The sequence below is a fragment of the Coturnix japonica genome, chromosome 1, assembly GCF_054131305.1.
Source record: "Coturnix japonica strain WE chromosome 1, WE-NBRP24, whole genome shotgun sequence".
NCBI lineage: Eukaryota > Metazoa > Chordata > Aves > Galliformes > Phasianidae > Coturnix > Coturnix japonica.
The window spans coordinates 59,936,477-59,956,558 of record NC_140663.1 but is presented as its reverse complement, the minus strand read 5'-3'; the positions used below and the strand labels follow the sequence as shown (position 1 = coordinate 59,956,558).

Below are 20,082 nucleotides of genomic sequence, written 5' to 3'. Positions count from 1 at the left end.
CATCTGCAAGACAAAACTGGCTCTGGCTTGCTCAGTTCGGATTGCAGAAAAACAATTTTGAATTACCCACAGGATGATGAAAGATGTGTTTTACCTGCCTTTATTAAATATTTGATCACCAAAAATCTGCCACGTGTGGAAGGGCAGGCTCTGGGAGGCCTCCTTGCTCTGCTGCTCTCTCCATCCCTGGTAGCTCCTCACTCCACTGCCTTCTTATATGGGGTTTAAATGGGAGCAACCACAGCAAGAGAAAACCAAGAGAGGCTCAGGATAAAACACGCAAGCCTGGCACTCGGGGGCTTATTTTAACCACAAATGGGGAAACTTGCACTTTTAAAGTATCTCACACAGCTGTCTGAAGTTTTAGCTGAAATATGATGTGGTTTCCCCTTGTTTCTGGGTTTTTCCCTTTTCCTTAGCAAGGCAGTGGTTCACTGGGATTAGGCACAAATTCAAAGAGTGAGTTCATGCAGAAAGAGAAGAACAAAGAGAATCATCTGCTTCTAGCTCTCCACAGACTCTGGGGATTAACACTGGGCATTAACCTTCTGGCTGGCTTAGGGAGTTTCTTGCTCAACTCACTGCTTTCTCTGAATCTCGTTTTCCAACATCATATTCTACAAGGACACCCAGATAGGGCACCTCTGTGTCTCACTTGGAGCTAATTACACTAGACAGTGTGATAGCAAAGGGTTGTGTACTGCAATGCTAAAACCCTTTTATGGCTTGCCATCCCACAGGGTTTGTAAGGCAGAAAAGAAAACTTCATCAACCCCACATTCATGGCTTCATCTTTTGTAACACCTGAAACAGAATGACGAACGGAGAGTCTATGACAATGAACAGGCAGTGTAAATTCCTTCTTCAGCTTTCATACTGTAGTCACCACAGGATTGTTGTAAATCCTCAGTCATGCCACTTCCACTCCTCAGCACTGATAGAGCAGGAAGCATGGGGAGCTGATGGCTTATTAACGTGGCATCTGCACTGATGCTGACACTTCACGAAGCAGTTCCTGTGGTTCAGCCAGTGCCATCTTCCTGCTGTAAAATTACACAGCTTTGCATCTTTTCACTCTGATACGCTGAGAGCTTTGGTACGCGATGAGTGGCAGCTAAAAATAAATCAGTAAATACATATCCACTCCACTTGTTCCAGCTTTGGGCTCCTACCTCAAGGCAACTTGAGAAGGAAAAAGATACAGGGCTGTTACTTCCTTACATCTCTCCTGGCATAAAAGCAGTTGGGAAATAGTTTGACATCACATTAACAAATACCAGGACTTACTTCCATTTCCTTAGTGGAGATTTCTTCTGAGAAAAATTCCACTGCTTTTTGCAGGGGATTTTAAGCCTTCTTGGGATGAAGCTAAGGGAAATGTGACTTGGGTTGCTGGTTGCTAAATACTCAAAGGATAAAGAATGAGAAATGTAACCTGTAGAGAAGGACAAGTGCAAAATGAAGAGTAGTGGGAAAATATTAATTAAAGCAAAATATAGGATTAATGCAGGATGCTTTTTAGGAAGAATAACAAGTAGAAAGATCACTTTAAAGAGAAACAACCAACACTACTGGCTGGCTGATCAGTCTTTGTAATTACATAAAGCAATGAAACTATGGACTAAAATCCTCAGTCAGTGAGGTAATATTCAAAAAGATGGCAAAAAAAGGTCAAGAGATAGTAGAAAATTGAGAAATGGAGATTATGCATGAGACCACAGGAATGTTGCTACTGCCTCAGTCCTATAATCTCCCACCTCTGTTACCTCGGTACTACAGCCCTCTTCTTTCACAGAATTTTACAGTGTCTGTCTTAACACAGAATATTTACACAAGGCGAGGATTGGGAAATCATTTTAAATCCCTCCAAGTAAACACAGACCACATTATAAAATACAGTTGCTCAATCCTGAAAAGAGCTCAGCCCAGTTAAATGACAGCATTTAGCATTTATACAGTTCTATCCCCTCCAAACGCTTTGGAGTATTATCTAACTGAGGACATGTTCCCAACTCCTTTGCTCTCTTTTACAAGCTGGAGATTCCTGACAATGCAATGAGCTCTGCCTGTGGCCCTCACCCACTTCCTCACAACTTCTTTTGCATTACTGTTGAGGCCAGGAACATTTCCAGCATGTTCTTTCTCTTTTTAAACCTATTGACAAGGTAAAATGATGATTTATTGGGTCTGTGTTTCTGCAGCACATAATTTTGGCAGTAATAAATCTCTGTCCAGAGGGGTGATGTAGTAATCTGAGCTTTCTACAAGCAACTTAACATTTCTTTATGATTCCTAGAACAGTCTGTATTCTCCAATTGAATAGGGAAATGCATGGAATGTTTTTTCCTTTACTATTAATCACTTCTAGCAAAAAGGTTAGATGTGTTTTAATTGCAGTGTCCTGACTCGGATGGTAAATGCTTCCCTTTAGTTGGTATGGCTGGTTCTTAACCCTTCCCATCTGCAAATTTTTAGGTAGCTTTGTGACTCATACAAAGTGTCCAAGTGAAGAAAGATGTAAGTCAAAGAGGCAGATCTGAATCCACACATTCTACCTCTCTAAAGGACTTTGAAACAAGCGTTATTTGACCAATATTGCCGTTTTGTTGCAGAAACTTTTGTGATAAAGTCTTATCCCTCCAAATATAAATGCACACACACACACACACACACACACACACAAACACTGCAATTTACTTCTGTCTGTGCACCACTTGTAATTCATGAAAACTGTCCCAGGCATACCTGGTTTACAGTTGTTTGATAAAAAGCTTTAATTTGAATGTACTCATCCTGAAAAGTAGTATCTGTATTTTAACCAAAGGCAGCATGAAGCATCTTTCCTTTGGCTACCCAGGAATAGACTCTTCAAGCCTTTATGTCCAATTTTCTGCAATCACTGCTTTGCAGCTCTGACTTTCTGAAAACAAACAACTGTCCTTTTTAGGTTTCACTCTTCTTTATTAAAAGCATACAGATTAATGTAGGGTAGCTTCCTTTTTCTCAGTGCTCATCATTGAGTAATCTCAAAGAAAGAGATGATCAAGCAGAAACAACAGAGCCAAAAACACTGGGCCTTTAGGTTCAGATAACAACTGGATTCTGTCCCTGCATTTTTTGACTCTCACCTCTGTAGCACTGAGAAGCAAACACAATAGCTTACCTCTGCCTCATATTGCCGAGGCAGCAGTCAATCTAGCTAAGTTATTCTGTCTTCACATAAATGCCTTGCTGCAAGAAGCCAAGTAAAGTGATGCAGGTAAATCATCTTGGAAAACTGCCTGTTTGGCAGGGCAGTGCACTTCACCATTAGGACAAAGCAGATGTAGGGTGAAAATTACATATTATTCTTCAACCCTCTCCCCCTCCTCCCCTGCCTATCTCCAACTGGCACAGCTGAGGAAATTGGACCAACACACTGCTGATAGTAAGGCATCAATAAAACACTCTATGATGAATTACTGTAAGAAGTTCATAGTTCAATAAGATGATCCCTAGTTCCCTGTGCAAATTAGATTTACTGGAATCTTTCATTTCTTGCTTGCTGATTTCCATAAAATTATATGTAGTGATGGGATTAGCTAAGAAGCAGTGTTCCCCTTTTGCTTCCCCTGAAATATGTGTAGGATGCTTCCCTCCAAGGACTGGGATGCTGCTGATCCAAGATTTAACTCTCTTTGCCCATTCTTAAAGACCACTAAAAATATTATATGGTCCTCGGAGGATGCCTTCTGCAAACGTAACCAGAAAGATATATATAAATTTTAATGCCAAATCTATCCTTCTTTTGGATAAACAGGAGAGGGCTTCTGGGATCTGCAACAGAGACAACTACTTTTTTCCATTATTAACTCACTGGGAGGTCATACATATGGTAAAAAGTGAGTGAGTACCAGTGGCTGTGTTGATCAGTTATCAGCATCAGAGCTTACATCAGCCAACCTGGAAACCCAGCTGTGTGCTCCATCCTCCACCAGCCTGGAGTCAGCCCCCACTGTAGCCCAATAGCCATGCAGGCAGCATCTGTCAGGAGTCAGGTGCTGCTGGAACAAGCCCAGAGGTAGGTACGCTACAGGGAAACCCATTCACTTGCAGGAAAATAGATTGCTCTAGCACTCTGCAACAAGGAGGCTGTCCTTTAGTAGACCTTCTGAAAACACATGCTAACTTCCTTAGTGCTGATCGTACTTCTTCCCAACATCGGGAACATCTTAATTGGCACCTGTTGTGAGGGTGTTCATAGGACTGGCATCCAGTACAATGCAAATTCCTCACTGTTGGTTTCCTCCACCTAACATTTATCCTGAACTTTGAGCTGGAAGGGTCTTTTCATCGGCTGGTCAATAAATAATTGTTAATTCAAGGCAGTACCTACACTGTGTTGTCTTCAAGAAGACAGAAGTGGGAGAGGGAATGAATAATGAAAAAGTGGTCAGTAATATTTGTCACTGAGTTGCCTTCCTCATTCTGTCAGTTGCTGCAGGAGGCCGCTGCTCCATGACCTGCTTCCTCTACTTTCCTTCTAAAACTAGCTAAATCTACAGAGTTCTTCTGCTTGTTCCCAGCACCACTTAGGGAAGAAAACCCATTCCTAAGAGAGGAGTCATTCTTCTCTAGCAGATCTTTCCCTTCAGACAACAACAATGACACTGAGTGCTCAAGTCAGCAGTTCCCCAGTAAAAACAGGAATACTTAGATGCAGCCCACTGTATTATGAATTGATTTCTACCTCAGTATTGAGCTAAATGGTCATAAAAAGGTGAATATATGCTCAACCTAATTAGTTTCCTTAGTACCTTACATACAGAGACAAGGTTTTTCAAATAGTTCAACACACTGTTAATGTTTTGCCCTACATTTAGGACACAATACGAAAAAGAAATTCTCTTAACTTTAATTAAGTATTACCCTGTTGACCAGCATAGGCTTGCATGACCAGATTTGCTTTAAGCTTTCATTAGACAACCTTTCAGAAAGTAAAAATCGCCAACAACTTATTTCATTTCTAAGTTACTTTCATTTCAAGTGCCTTAGCCCAACAAGACCTGCAACTTGCCTTGCTCTTTCCATCACTTTTTATGGAAGTTCTATTAGTGACTTTCTTTACAACACAGTTCCTTCCTTGTTTTTTAATTAAAATATCATCATTAGGATGCGCAGAGAACAAGAGACATGAAAGGCATAGAGAACATTCTTTCCTCTCTAAATAATAACTTTGTAGAGTAGATATCATGGTAATAAAACAAGAAAGAAAATAGAATGGGGCCTTCAGCCCCATCACTAAAGCCCTAAGTTCATGTGTGCACAGAAGATGTGGGCTCTGCGTCTCACAGAATGTGTAAGTGGACAGGAATAGGAAGACAGAGGTAAACACTGGTTGTACAAGTAACCGTGCAGCATAACCTGGACTGAACTCCAGCTGTAAGCTGTGAATAGGTTAGCACTGCCACATTCCTTCATTGGAGATGGCCTGGATGGTGCTCACCTCTCTTAATTCATTACCTGAAAAAGACTTCTTTTTTTGCAATAATGAGAAGTGCTTCTGAATGCTTTTTAAGAAAGCTGAAGAAATTACACTGAGTGCCAGTTTTAGATAATACAGCTGCTCGAGGACTTGTAAATTGGTTTCACATTTCAGAAACTCTCTCCCTAATTACATCCTTTCCTCAAAACCAGTTCAGGTGTGTCACATTTGGAAGGCTGTGATGAAAATTTCACAAACACATGGGTGTAGCCTTGTGCAACTTATAATATACCTAAGTGAGATCCTTTTGTTGCTTTTATTTCTGATTGCCTCGCTGATGTTACTGCATACCTAGGAAGATCATTATTACAGGTGAGAGCAAGAGAAATTTGTCAGCTGCTCTATGCCAATGTACCCATGCAGCCACCCACTTCCTGGGAATCCAGCCTGGTTTTAGCTGATGGGTTTTATGATCAGCATGCTAATCGTGTAGATCTCAGACTATTTGCCCCTTCTTCCCTATGCTTCACAAGGAATATCCATTGCCAGAGTGGACGTGCAGCTACAAAGTGGCTGTGTAATAGGAAATTTATCAGCATTTTGTAGTCAAATGGCACATTTAACTACTTGCTCTGACTTGAATAAGGCACTGAATGGTGTGTTAGGCATGAAGGGAGGAAATTAGGACAGGTTAAAACAAAATCAGAAAATTCCACCTGTAAACAGGTCAAAATCACTGGACCAGATGGAGTGATGTTATACCAATGGGTTTTGCCAATGGGCTTTTCAAGAATTATTGCTTGATGAATGTCTTCTTTTTGAGAGAGCTCTGAAGTTTTCTTTTGCAATTCTGTTCCCTTCAGACTGGTTTGTTGGCAGCATAATGGCACAGTGGCATAAATCCTGCCTTCTTGGATTTAGTTTTGCTGCATCATTATACCCTTCAAAGTTTAGCTCGTGAAATGTGACTTACTGGAAACAGAAGTAGATTTTTACCTTTCTTTCATCTAGTCAGAAATAATACAGAAATCCTGCACTAGACTGCAATTACTTGTAAGGTAGTTGACAGTTCTTTGACAAGATTGGTTCTATCCATGTACCCAGTAAAACAAGAACTTCATGCTTAAAATACAGCATGCAAACTTGAAATCAGATGAAGAACAGGTATATAAAAAAGAAAGAAAGATGAACAAAGCACAAGTATAGTGCTTAGTTTGGCTAAAACTACTGGTGTGGCTTAGTCTGACAAGCCAGGACAGTAGTAGAATAAAAAGTGCTTGAAACAGATATTTTCTTGAGTGTATGTTCACTCCTAAGCAAGAGCAGGACCTGGGACAGGGAACAGAATATGATGAGGAAACATCTCCACATCTACTTGAACAGCTATCCAGAAATAGTGGAAGTGGGCTCCAGCTCAGGCTTGGGGTGGCAGAAGATTGAATAGGTCAGGTTCAGACAAAGAAGCCTCAAAAAACAAACAAACAAAACAGACACAAACCAAGCACTTTTGAACGTAAGCATTTCTGTTCAGTTCTCTGCAGCAGACAATAAGAATGTCAAGTGGGAAAGGCCACTAACATCTCACAAGTCTGTCTTCAACCAGGAAATGGAACTCCAGTGAACTGTCTAGTTCCCACAACTGAAAAAAAATCAGAGTTTTGGTTAATGTTGTTGTGAGTGAAGTGTTCTGACTTTATTTATTAGCTGATATGAGTTACTGAAATATGCAGAAAGTCATTCATAAGCAAGATAGCTACATGAAAAACTACAGGGAGTTAGAGATAGCAAAGAGGGAGTAATGCATGTGCAGCTGGCAATCCCTGACCTGTGGCTACACTAACAAGATAATAACATGAAAAATAGCAGAAATGAGAAACATACATAAGGAACAGAAGAGGGGTTCTGACAAAATGGAAATGATGACTTCCATAGAAATTAGCAATGCAGCTGTATCACAAGCACTAGAAAGGGTATCATGACAACCACAGCATGACAATAACATGAGGGCTGATGGGACAGCAGTTAACCCGTGTGGGCTGCTTATCTGGGAGGGATGGAGTGGGAGGGAAGGACCTTGGGGGGCAAAAGGGGAATATGAAGTAAAGAAAACAATGTAACCAGGATTGGAGGTATCTGCAACAGCTCTGCACTTGATCTCTGCCATTTAGATTAGGAAAACAAACATGCTGATTCCATCTTACTCATGTCTGAATTGCTTCCATGGTGTAGGGACTGTTTCTCTAGGTTCTCTGAATTATTTGGTTGGTGTTTGCTTTTCTCATGCCTTTCCTTTCTGCATATACAGCCACAATGTGTTCCTAGCATATAATACTTATGGAGCAGAAATAAAGGCTTCAGTCCTGATTTTAAGTTTTGAGTAGCTCTGTAGGTCATGTCACATCCACTACCTAAAAAAAAAAAAAAAAAAAAAAGGGACAGGATCCACATTAAAGAATTGGGATTCTCAGTTATTTCAGCTGATGAAAAGCTTCCAGCTAGCGAAACAACCCTAATGTATGCAGTCCTGGAAGCAGCCCTGGAACTATTGTTTTTACTAAGAAACTCTAGTGTCCCAGAGAGACAGGAGATACTGCTTAAAATCATAAGAAATCCAAGAGCATTTTCATCCACGCTTACTCTTTTTTGTATGCACTCCCCATTGCCAGGCTGCTCTCTTTATTGGACACTCAGAAATCTAGGCCAGTTATTTGACCTTTGGTCATCTTTCTAAACCTACTTTTTTTGTCAGTAATCCTTCCAAGTGCAGCATTTATTTTTTTTTTTTCCAAGACTTTTGAGTGAATTCAGGTGGTCAAGTTGTGGCCGTGCATTACTAATTACAGCGGAAGGAGAAAAAATAAGTATACTGATTAGCATTCTGCTCCCTTTGGAGAAACTAGGAAATTACTTTGGCAGCTCCAGATTTACTGACACCCCACTGGCAGTTTATTGCCCGTGTTTTCTGAATTGCAATCATTTTTGAAAAACATGGCTAATCTTCGACTGTGGACTGGGGAGGTGAGGACAGAGTTCTGGAGATCCAATGCTTGATGCTTCCTTAAAATGTATTTCCTCATTGGGTCCCCCATGGCCTTTCTCCTTAGCAGACTCAAGCACTGCAGGATTAATCTCTCCGTTACCTTTGCAGCAGCCTCTGTACAGGGCTCTGCACTCCTGAGTACTGCAGAAAAATTCCACCAGTTGTGAAGGCAGTCACAGAGATAGAACATCAGATGGTCCTGTCCTGCTGAATGTGCCTGGGCTGCTCTACCTCTCACTGACACCATAGTTTTTCAGAGAAAAGGCAAAGAATGCTCTGTAATAACTGCACGGAAACCATGAGATCTTTCGTTGGCTTACAGTAAGGCCTTAAGCATTTATTTTTTCTTTAGTGTTCTGCCTTGTCTTTATCAGACCCAGTAGTTTTCTTCATGCTGTGACAATTAATTGGATTGTTTTCACTTAAAGATCTAAGCTCACAAGATAACTGGAATGGAACTGAATTGTTTTCTTTTCTCTGCCCCTCTTTCATTGGAAGTTCAGGCAAGTGTGAGGCTGCATTAAGTTTTTAACTATTTTGTTTGCTTTTTTCTTCTCTCCTGCAGTTGAAGATTGTGCTTAGACCGTTTTATTTCAGCGTGGGTTTGTGGTACATAAAAAGTGAAAAGGTTAGTTATATAATTTAAGTTCTCAGTTGGTCTCCTTAGCAAATTTTGAAAATTATTACTGCAATGTTCATAATAGTTAGCAGTTAGTTTGGGAACCTTCAGCTTCAGTGCTGGCTGAGAGGCAGCTCCTTCAAGAGAGGACCAGGTTGCTGTCACAAACTCGGGGAAAACTTCTCATGTTATCAAACAGGAATGAATACAGGGGAAATCTACCAACAATATGCAGTCACAATCAGGTACTGCCAAGGGGACTTATGGAACCGGGAAGGAAATGGATTGCATCTCTGAGTGTATATTTAGGGTGGAGTTTTCAGGCTTTCAATTATTCCATGTAGGGTACTGGAGGAGGAGGAGGAAGAGGAAGTTAAATAATTAAAGCACTTGATCAAACCTCAAGATTTCATCACCATTCTCTCCTTCTTTTTCTGACTCAGTTTTGCCATTGTTTGGGAGGGAAAAGATGACTTCAAATTTTTGAGCTCTTCAGCATTTGCAGTGACCTGAAGTGTGGTGTTTCAAGTTACAGTAGAAGGAATGTGGCTTGTTCAACTGCAGTCACGTTAGTCTCCATGCCTTCTGTGCCTGTTTTCTTGTCCTTGATTCTCCTATGACTGTGGTGACAGCCATCCTTTACAAGCAAGAATCTCCCCTCTGTAGGCTGCTCCAGAATCCCGTGTTCATTGAGATAGCTCCTGCAAGTCTAGAGACTTCACCATCAGGCCCTAAAATAGACACACTAGGGTTGAAAAGCAGGGAACAGAATGTTACAGAGAGTTGCATCATTTCATTTACATCTTGTTCCAGTTTTTTCTCAACTTATTTTAAGAGCTTTACGTCAGACACAGAAGCTGATCTAGACAGCTATACAGCAAAGGCAAGCAGAAAACAAAGGTTAAGTAAGAAAACAGACCGCAAGGTAAGTTTGCAGTACACAAGTGGTCTTCCAAGTACCAGGATAGTGAGAAAAGATTCTATGTAGAGTCTTATCAAAGCAGAAAAAGCATATGCTAATTCCCAAAACAATGTAAGAAAAGATCAAGGACATTAACTAAGAATAAATTATCTAAAGAATAGGGGGGTTTTTGTTAAATCTATTATTTTGTATTCAAGGGTCAAATACGAAAAACTGTCAACTTTATTTTTCTCTAATATTTAAAGGAAGGACAATGCCGACCACACTAAGTGAGGAAGAATATCAAGCTTCTTTAATAATTAAGAATTGTAATTATTAATGAGTATCTTTGCTAACTTCTTTTTTGTGCCAGACTTTAAGTGTTTGTTTATGGGAAAACATCGTGTATTAAATATGTCTGTAGCAAATCCACAAGGCTTTTCTGCAGAGACAATCGAGGAGAAAAAGACATTTTAAGAGATGACGTTGTTTAAGTGAACTTGGACATGAATATTTAAATTCCTTACAAAGCCAATCAAATCTGTCATATATTTAACTCTTGAATGGAAATTTGGTACCTCTGTGCTAGGAAGTAGCATGTACCAAGTCAAAGCCATGCCAGAAGGCTAAGCTAGAAAAAATACTAATACTTACATAGCACATAAATCATATAAACAACGTGGAAAATAGGCAAAATACTGTTTTTGAAAGTATAGTTATAATTCACTCAGACATTCAGGATACAGACTGAAAGTCTGTGAGGGGACTACAGTGATTTCCTTGATTTTGTCCAGCTCAATGAATTGCTTTGTTCCTTAGACTACACACGTGGAAACACAAATAGTTTCTCAGTGACATAGATGTTAATAATATAAAGAAAATTATCTGGGCTTTCAGGGAAGTAGAAATTAGAATTTTCTAAGAAAGTGAGTGGAGACAGAAACAGTCTGTATTAGGTTGTATTGAACAGTGCTGGATTGTCACAAATGCCTCTAAAAAGTATTTCACCAAAAACATAACGTCTGTTACTAGTTTTAATAGACTTAGCAAAGAATGCATTCTGCCTTCAAATTAAGATGGAAGGTAAGAAATTTGTGCCTATGCATAAGTTCATGGTTCACACATACAATGCTGGTTTTTTTCATTTTCCCATAATACATTTGATTAGGAAATGGTTCAGGATAGTCAAAGAGGATAGAATCATGGAATCACCAAGGCTGGAAAAGATCTTGAAGTTCATCCAGTCCAACTGTCCACCTAACACGAATATTTCTCCCAATATTTCTTAATCCACATCCCTTAGTACCACATCTAAAAACTTCTTGAACACTTCCAGGGACAGTGACTTCACCACCTCCCTGGGCAGCCTGTTCCAGTGCCTGACCACTCTTTCAGAGAAGAAATTTTTCTTAATATCCAAGCTGAATCTCCCCTAGTGCAACTTGAAGCCTTTTCCTCTAGTCCCATCACTACATTCAAGGGAGAAGAGGCTGACATCCACCTTGCCACTACCTCACTTCAGGTAGTTAAAGAAAGCATTAAGGTCTCCTGAATGTTTCTGCAAGATCTGCCTTATCTTCAATATCTTTATTGCTGACCTTGATGAGGGCACTGAGTGCACCCTCAGTAAGTTTGCAGATGACACCAAGTTGGCAGGAAGTGTTTATCTGCCTGGGGGTAGCGAGGCCCTACGGAGGGATCTGGATAGGCTGGAGAGCTGGGCTGAAGCCAATGGGATGAGCTGCAACAAGACCAAATGCCGAATCCTGCACTTTGGCCACAACAATGCCAGGCAATGCTACAGGCTTGGGCCAGAGTTGCTGGAAGACTGTGTAGAGGAAATGGACCTGGGGGTATTGATTGATGTTTGGTTGAACATGAGCCGACACTGTGCCCAGGTGGCCAAGAAGGCCAAGGGCATCCTGGCTTGCATCAAAAACAGTGTTACTAGCAGGAGCAGAGAGGTGATTGTCCCCCTGTACTCAGCACTGGTGTGGCCGCACCTCAAGTACTGTTCAGTTTTGGGCCCCTTCACTGCAAGAAAGACATTGAGGCCCTGGAACGTGTTCAAAGAAGGGCTACAAAGCTGGTGAGGGGTCTGGAGCACAGGCCTTGTGAGGAGCGGCTGAAGGAGCTTGGCTTGTCCAGTCTGGAGAAGAGGAGGCTCAGGGGAGACCTTATTCCTCTCCATAACTACCTGAAGGGAGGTTGTGGTGAGCTGGGGGGGGGGTCAGCCTCTTCTGTAACCAGTGATAGGACTGGATGGAATGGCTTCAAGCTGCGCCTGGGAAGGTTCAGGCTGGACATTAGGAAATACTAAACTGAAAGAGTGGTCAGGCAGTGGCATGGGTTGCCCAGGAAGGTGGTGGAGTCACCGACACTGGAGGTGTTCAAGGAATGATTGGATGTTGTGTTGAGGGATGTGGTTTAGTGAGAATCACTGGGGATGGGTGGATGATTGGACTGGGTGATCCTGTAGGTCTTTTCCAACCTTGGTGCTTCTATGATCTTCATTATGTTTAGCTAGTTCTGCATTATTTCTTGATCAGTCTCACAATCTTTAGTATTTTTTTGCTTCTTTTGAAGAAATACAGCTGGTTTCTATTGTACAGAAAAAAATAGTAAGAGAAAAAGAAAGGAAAATCAGAATTGATTCCTAAATGCTGCGTTGATTGGCTAGTTGCAAACTAAGTGTAATGTCTCCTGTAAATTAAACATGCACAGGGTATTTCTGATGCTGAGAAGGATTTTTCCTAGTGAAGAAAAGGATAAACTTTCCTTCCAAGAGACATCCGCAGCATGACTAACATAGCAACTGGTATTTGTTACACACCAATTGATTGCAGAAAACAGGAATTTATGTCAAATCTCACATAAATGTCCATTCATGGACATTATATCCTCTTTTGAATTGCAATAATTAGAGCATTATATTGTTTGGGTTTGCTACAGACCGTCCCAAGATTTTTTATTTATTTATCTATTTACTGGGGGCAGAGGTGGGGTTAAGGCTTCAGAGACTCTGTGGAACTTGACAAGTGGCATTTAGGCTTTTGTGTTTGCCTTTAATTGCTGCACACCGGGGTGTACCTTCATACTGCAGCCAGAGTCAGCTGAGCAGAGGGCACAGAATCTTACACTGCTTGTTGTGGCGTGCTGGACTGAGAAGTGCACGGAGCAAAGATTTTGTTTCAAAATGCTTACTAAATCCATGACCCAGCAACTTTTAGAGATATTCTTCCACATAGTGAATAGGTTCTTATATCTCTAAATGAAGGGCTAATATACACAAACATAAGTTATTTTGTAAGCACTGTTGTTTATAACAGCTGGGTTGCATCACAGCTTTGGTGAAAACTTTCTGTATTTCTATTAACTGTGCTCCATTCATTTGCAGAAGAAATGCACAGTTGTTTGCATTCTGATTCTGCCACGGTGCACCTCGTGATGAGTATTTGGTTGTTGCTTTCCTCAAGAGTGCAGACCTTCAGAGACTGTGGGTATGCCCAACTATTCATGTTAGGTACCCTTTGACTTCAGCCACAGCAGAGGTGATCCCATTGGATGTGAAAGAAACTTCCACATGGATAGCTATGTAAAACAAAACAGAACAAAATTAGAAAATTAAAATAAACCTTGTCTGTTTTGCAATGGAAAATCCACTAACAAAAATAATTTCAGATAGGTAAAAATAGAAACATGAAATACTTTGTTTTTCCATCAGTCTCTTAATAGCAAGGAGTGCTATTGCTACAATGCTGCTTCTCGTTTTAATTGCTCTGCTATTTAGGAAAACTCACAATGCTGACTTATGAGGAAAGTTATAAAGGGATAACCAGGAAAACTAATTTTGTAAATAGGCACGTCTCATTTGGCTAAAATAACTGACCAGTTTTTACGTGCCAGTAATTTCTATAGTTCTAGGAACCATTTATTTTCCTTTCCCCTCTTGAAAATATTTAAACAAACAGAAGCTTGCCCCACTTTCCCCCTCACAAACCCATATGCAGGACCAGCAAAACTCAGTAATTTTCCACTGGCACAACAGTCCCTCAGTGTCTGCCATCTGCTGAGCTGGCAGGACCCACAGGAGGAGCAGCAGCATCGAGTCAGGAACTGTAACGTCACCCTGTGAATATTCATGCCATTTTCATTGTCACAGCTGCTCCTTATTGCCTCTAGGACTGACCTTGCATTGGTCCGTTCCTGCCCCCCCCCCCCCCCACTGCTCCCCTTTGACTGCTTTAGAAGAAGGGAGCAGGCAGCAGTGAAATACTGAAATCAAAACTCCCAAACACCACAGTTCCCACTTGAAATTGATCCTTATTCCTGCTGGCATTGTGATAGTTCTGCCACCTCCTTTTACTGCTCTTATTTATAAAGATTTGTAAAGACTTTTGCTCTGAGTAGTGTTATAGACAAGTACACCTTTTCTAGATCAGTAACTAGTCTGTTTTCAATTTCCATACGCTAATAGATAGTGTTTTTTTCCACTCTTGCTAATTCTTTTTCTGTGCTGTACGTCTATGCTTTCAACCCTGCAACATGGTAAATGGGAGCACAAAACTTCACTACCACAGTCTCTAAATGTGGAAGTGGAGACTGGCTATCACAACGGGCAGTCCCTCCAGAAAGCACTCCTGCATTGCAGCTGAATTAAAATGTGATAATTTTAGGCTTCTGTTATTTCAAACCTACCAAATTGAATGCTTCTGGAAACTGATCCCAGCAGCAGGCCCACAGTGCTCAGGTAGGGCCTGTAGCGAATTTCCCAGCTCAGCCTGAAGGCAGAGGGAATGCACAGATCCACTCACAGGACCGTGTTCCTGAGCTGCTGAGGTGTCTGAGCAAGCAGTTTGCTTTAGCACACAGAGCTAAAGTCTTGCTGTCTCTATTTAAAGACTAATGAGATGAAATAAATTAAACGCGGCTGCCAAATAAGTCTATTTCACGTGCAGCCGTTCTCAAATGATGACACATTGTTTGGTGGCCCTGCTAGGCAGGGGGGTTGGAACTACATGATCTTTGAGGTCCCTTCCAACCCGGGTCATTCTGTGCTTCTGTGTGACACTGGGACATTACTAGCACCCACACGCTGTGAGAGAAGCTGTGTTTTGATTGACATTCTTCTTAGCTGAGCTGAGATTTGCCTTACACACAGCTGGTTTTATAAGCCACCTACAGCACAGGGTAACAGTTTAAAACCTCATGATTGCTGCTGCTGTTGCTCTGTTTTACTACTCGCTCAGAATAAACCCAAAGCAGTGCTTAATGAAGTTCCAGCTATGGTGCCATCCATACCCTCGCACCTTGACGGTGGGACAGAAGCCAACAAAAGCAAAGGAGCAGTGAGCGTACTGCATCTCCAGCCAATCCTCTGTGCTAAAGCACTGCCCCACAAGGTGACCAGCGCCTTACTAACACAGAATCACAGAATGACCCGGGTTGGAAGGGACCTCAAGGATCATGTAGTTCCAACCCCCCTGCCTGGCAGGGCCACCAAACACACACCTTTACTAGATCAGGTTGCCCAGGGCCCCGTCCAACCTGGCCTTGAACACCTCCAAGGACGGGGCATCCACAACCTCCCTGGGCAGCCTGTTCCAGGGCCTAACCACTCTCCTAGTGAAGAACTTCCCCCTAACATCCAACCTAAATCTTCCCTCTTTTAACTTAAAACCATTTCCCTTAGTCCTACTATTGTCAGCCCTTTCGAAGAGTTTACTCCCCTCCTGGGAGTAAGTTCCCTTCAGGTATTGAAAGGCTGCAATGAGGTCACCCCGCAACCTTCTCTTCTCCAGGCTGAACAAACCCAACTCCCTCAGCCTGTCCTCATAGGGGAGGTGCTCCAGCACCCTGATCATCTTCGTGGCCCTCCTCTGGACTCACGCTCACCCTCACAGGAGCGCAGCCCGAAGCAAGGAGCCGGGGGCAGAAACGGGGCCGCTGTGCCGCGCTGCCACGACGGAGGAGGGACGGGAGCGCAGCACCTGCCTGCGGCCGTGTGGGGCCTCGGGGCCGCGGCCAATCGCAACTCGGTTCGGCGGCTCCGGGCTCTCGCGAGAGCCGCCGAGTAAACATCCATCCCTCCGCCTTGGCCCTCCCGCCGCCCTCCTCCTCTTGCCATTAGCGCGGAGGAGGGGGCCGTGCCCGCACAGCGCCGGCGGCGAGCGAGCAGTCGGGCAGCCCAGCCAGCAGCGAGCTGAGCGCGGAGGTGAGTGCCGCGGGTAGCACCGCGCCTCGGGGCTCCGCTCGGCCCTGGGGAGCGGAGCGGAGGGAGGTGAGACCCTGACAGCGGCGACTGGAAATCCGCCGCTTCCTCCCCCCGCCGCGAGGCAGCCATCGCCGTAACGCCGGGGAGAGAGAGGACGGCTCCGTGGCGGAGGAGGCAGCTCCGTGCCGCCTGTCGCCCTCGGAGCCGGCGGTGTGGGGCCGGGCCGTGGGGCTGGCGACCGCTTTCGGAAGGGACGGTGCTTTGCCCTCTTTAGCAAAGGGCAGATAAATGAAGCGATGCGTTTGTCTCTGTAATACGCTTACAGGGTAATAATAACAAGCCCCGAGTAGTTTTGCTCTCTCTCTCCGGTGAATGAATCCACAGCCCGGTTCTGTAACCCCTGCCTGAGCTGTAGGAGTTTTGAATGGGGCCTGTGACGTGTGCCGGGACGCTGTGCGCTGACTTAGGTAAAAGTTAAGCACGGAGATGTTAAGCAAAATCCCGAGCAGGTATAAAGAGCCTTGATACAACAACCCCTGGGTGAGCATCAGTGCTTGAGGCTGGCTTGGAAGAAAGGCAGAACGCGTTTCTCCTCATAACTGTTGGGGTATGTTCGTGTTGTTTGCCTCTGAGTTGCTGTAGAACATTGAAGCTTGCTCTGAGTGCCACCGGTGTGGGCCTGTGCCGTGTACACCCACTTGGTGTTTGCTGAGTTGTCTGTAGTTGCTCGAAGTAGAGAACTCTTATTTACGAGGGGATATAATGCTAATAAGCCTTACCGCGTTGTGCACTGAAAAACAAACAGAAGTCTTGAAAATTGGTTTCACTCAATTGCTTGCTCTTTAGGAGTTCGGGTGAAACAGTATCAGTCTGAATGTTACTTGGAAGGGTTAGCTGCAGTGCTACCAAACAAACCCAATGTGCTGGGAGTTCTCCAGGTGACAGACAGGCTGTGATCACCCTCTATAGATGAGTTACGTGGTTGCAGAATGGTTTGGGTTGGAAGGAACCTTAAAGCCCACCCAGTAACACCCCCACCATGGGCAGGGCTGTCACTCGGTGTATCAGTCTGCCCAGGGTCCCATCCAACCTGGCCTTGCCATCACTGTCCCTAGTATATAATCAGTGTAATTGAATGCTGGATAACTTTATTTTACTTTTCTTTTTATCATTTAAACTACCTTCTGTGGCTCAGGATCTCTCCTGAGTTCTTTAGTGACCACAAGAAGCTTAGTCACTGTTTGAGGAGCATTGTCTTTGCCTACTGTCCCTGAGCAGGCGGTGGGTTGGTAATGTTTTTAAACCTTGTTTTTTCCCTCTAAACTCAATTTTCACTTAGCCCCCATTTATTCTAATAAAAATCCCCTGCCACCAACAGGACAGAGCAGGGGTTTAGCTAAAATGTGGTCAATTGATAAACTCTGTATTGTCAGAAGAGCTGCGTGGCAGGCTTGTAAATTACAATGAAAGGAATTGCTTCTCCAAATACGGTATTCATCAGCACAAAGACTAAGCTAATATTATATGACAAATGGTTTGCTTTTAGTCCCCCAGAAAGAGGCTTTATGTGTCTTAGATAATGACTGTGGACATAAATCAAGCGTAGTATTGTCCACATAATCATGTAATCTTCTGTTGTTCCCAGCTCGTTTCAACATATAGCTGCACTTAGGGCAGACAGGCCAGCATTAGTGATTACATTGCTGTAGCACGAACATGTGGCTTTGGTAAGTAACTGAGTCTTAATTCCTTGGGTAGGTTGATACAGGATTTTGTTTGAAGTCCAGCGATGAAATAACGATCGCAAACACTTCTTTTTGTTGTATAAACAGTGAGGGTAATCAAATCTCACCCTGCGGGGTGTGAATTCAGGGAGGAGTTACTTTGTGCATAGTGTGAATCAGTTATGGTAAAGTGCATGCGAGGTGAGGGGATCTCTTCCAGAAGGATAAAAAGGTAGTTCTATCCAAATGCAGGAGAGCAGGCTGGATTGTTTGATTGGTACAAAAAGTCCTGCAGCTCTGTAGTCTGATACTACAGAGGAACTTTTGGCAGTGTTGCTGCTCCTGCGTCTGCGTGAGGAAACAACAGAACAGTTTGTTTTTCTTTGACAACAGTGAAACCAAAACAGGGACTAAAAGGACGAATGAATTTATTGGGAAGAACTTACTTTCCTTGTCACAGGTAATTTGATCAGCACGGAGATCACTGAGATAGGCAATTCTCTTAGTAAGTACTGTCTTCTGCTTGTGAAATTGGGTCGCTTTGTGAAGCTTGCATTAACATTTCACCTAATACTTTTGTGTACAGGTTTTTTAAAGAAAAAAAAAAGTAAATAAAACACCAAATTAGGGAAGTATTAATCTATGTGTTAATCTTCTGATTTCTTGGTAATTTTGTTGCTTAATTTTTGCATTCTGGTTTGAGTGGTGAATTTATAACTTAGTTTCCGATGTATATGGCTGGTATAGTTACAAACAAGCTTGCAGTTTTTTAGATGAAATACATTTTAGTGTGAATTGTAGCTGAGTAGAATATGACTGCAAAATCAGATACCTGGAACTTCAGTGTAATAACTGGGAGATTGTTTATATGAGATTGTCGCCATCAGAGGGTTAGTTGTCTTCTGTATTTTTACTAGTAAAAGGGAACAGTGGCTGATGTAAAATAGTAGCAAATGGGATTTCATAACAGCAAAAATCATGGAGTGGCCTGGGTTGAAAAGGACCACAATGATCATCCAGTTCCAACCCCCTGCTATGTGCAGTCACCAACCACCAGACCAGGCTGCCCAGAGCCACATCCAGCCTGGCCTTGAATGCCTGCAGGGATGGGGCATCCACAGCCTCCTTGGGCAACCTGTTCCAGTGCGTCACCACCTGCTGAGTGGAAAAACTTCCTCCTAATATCTAACCTAAACCTCCCCGTTTCAGTTTAAGACCATTCCCCCTTGTCCTATCACCGTCCACCCTTGTAAAATCTCCTAAGGAAGTAAAACCAGAGATGACTATTCACCTTTCAGTACCAAAGAACTGGCAGTATTAAGTAATAGTCTGGTACAAACAGGTTGAGCTTCTCCATAGTATCAACAAGTATCCTAAAACTTAACTGTGAAGGGAGGCACGAAGGACCAGCAAAAGAAAGATGGCTGGCACAAGTGGGGAGCTGAGCATGTTTAGATGCGCTCTTCTGGGTATGCCAGGTGTGTGTCCCGTCTCCCTGTCCCCAGTGCAACAGATGAGCAACATATGTAGCACGTTTGTGCTGGGAATGCCAGTGAGAACAAGGGTGTCCTCGTCCTGCCTGACTGCCGTCTTTGGGAACTCAAGTCTGCTCTGTAGGAAAAGGATTCATTGCCAAGGTAGATTGCTTCTGTCGTGTATGCAAGCTTAGAGTTTGCTGGCGTTACTAATAATGAGTCCATGCTTGTAGTGGGGATTGCTGGATAAAGAAGACATTCCCAAAGATCATTCTTTTCTACTGCTTGGTGGTTTGTTCCTTCTCAGGATGAATAGAGCTGAATCTGATGTTGTGAGAGGCCCGACACGCCTGCTGTGTGATGACGAAACACCTATAGCTTCTCCTGATAGAAAGTCTTGGTGTTATGAGCATACTGGTAAAGGATGAACTTGCTTAGAGCTGAACAGGTAGTTAAATTCCAAAAGGTATTTTGTTGTCTACAGGAGAGATCATTATTTTTCTTTTTCTACCAGCTTGCCAGCATGCAGATTACATTCCCCCAGAAACACTTCACTATTGTTTGGAGCTGAATTGATGATGAACCACCTAGGTTTCCATGGATCACAACTGAGGGCACAGGAGAGGTTGACAGGACACAGACATG

The 20,082-nt window shown here is 42.9% G+C and overlaps 1 protein-coding gene and 1 long non-coding RNA gene across 2 annotated transcripts in view; one reads left to right on the top strand and one right to left on the bottom strand.

The window, feature by feature from the left end:
- Positions 1 to 13,323: 13,323 nt before the first annotated feature.
- LOC146762445 (uncharacterized) lies at positions 13,324 to 16,048 on the bottom strand. Its single transcript, XR_014944041.1, has 2 exons — positions 15,920 to 16,048; positions 13,324 to 13,615 (listed from the first exon to the last, which is right to left on the bottom strand). It is a non-coding gene; the product is annotated as an uncharacterized LOC146762445 (long non-coding RNA).
- Positions 16,049 to 16,129: 81 nt separating this feature from the next.
- Positions 16,130 to 20,082, top strand: part of STK38L (serine/threonine kinase 38 like) — a 46,128-nt gene continuing 42,175 nt past the window's right edge. Inside the window, exon 1 of the mRNA XM_015868874.3 lies at positions 16,130 to 16,238. The gene's annotated coding sequence lies outside the window, so the exon portion shown is untranslated. The remainder of the gene's footprint in view (positions 16,239 to 20,082) is intronic.